This window comes from Microtus ochrogaster, chromosome 10, assembly GCF_000317375.1.
Source record: "Microtus ochrogaster isolate Prairie Vole_2 chromosome 10, MicOch1.0, whole genome shotgun sequence".
NCBI lineage: Eukaryota > Metazoa > Chordata > Mammalia > Rodentia > Cricetidae > Microtus > Microtus ochrogaster.
Window position 1 is genome coordinate 63,523,333 of NC_022016.1, and position 1,163 is coordinate 63,524,495.

Consider the following 1,163-nt stretch of genomic DNA (forward strand, 5'->3'; position numbering starts at 1 on the left):
CAGTGGCGCGCGAACTGTACCGAGGGTGTAACACCGAAATCGGGTGTTACACTGGGGCAGTGTCCTTCCTGGGCTAAGGACTGTATGACTGACAAGGAAAGGGAGGTCTTTATGGCCCATCCTTACATGGAAGAGGGGATGCCATCTAGGAAGAAGGGTTCCAGACTTTATGACCTGTACTAGAAGAAAGAATTCTGGTTCCTATATTCCTCATTGAGGAAGAAAGAGCAATGATAGTAACGAGGTGAGGAGGTCTGGAAAAGAATTAGCCTCTGCTTTCCTTCCATTTCGGAGTTTTCTGAGTCCTAACAATAGCTGATGGATGATTCTGTAGAAGCCCTGTAGGGACAAGGCTGCACAAAATACACACCACAGACTGGCCAAAACAAAACAAAGAACCAGGAAGTGAACTGAAGTCACACTACTCAGGAGACGGCGGCCAGAAGAGCAGAAGTTCAAAGTCATCCCTGGCTACATAGCAAGTACTAGGCCAGTCTGAGTTTCACTAAATCCCATCTCCAAAAACAATAAAAAATAATGTCATGGAAGATGGGTTGGACATGTGTGATACACTGCTTTTAGTTCCAGACAGAGGCATGCAGATCTCTATAAGTTTAAGGGTAACGTGGTCTACAAAGTGAGACCCTGATAAACCATGCAACCTCAAGGAAATAGCAAAGGCAGGATAGAGCCTTTAGCTTCTGAGTAGAGCTGGGGCTAGACTACCCTCTTTGAAAGCACTAATTACGAGGCACTGGGTTACAGGTCTGCTGCTTTAAAAAAAATCAGTCATGGTCTAGGAAAGAGATGTTCCAAACTTATTGCTGCAAAAAAAAAAAATTCTTTTTTAAAGCCTGTTTATACAGAACTTTTCCAGAGTCGTGTCCTAGTGGACATGATACAGTGGAACGGGCACCTTACCCGAGTAGTGGACATGATACTCACAGTGGAACGGGCACCTTACCCGAGTAGTGGACATGATACTCACAGTGGAAAGGGCACCTTACCCGAGATGTCTCACCCATGTGTAGGTGTCATTGTTGACTTGGGATCTGTAAAACTCCTATCGCACAAACACATAAATAAATAATAAAAATAAAAATAGAAGCCGGGCGATGGTGGCGCATGCCTTTAATCCCAGCACTCGGGAGGCAGAGGCAGAC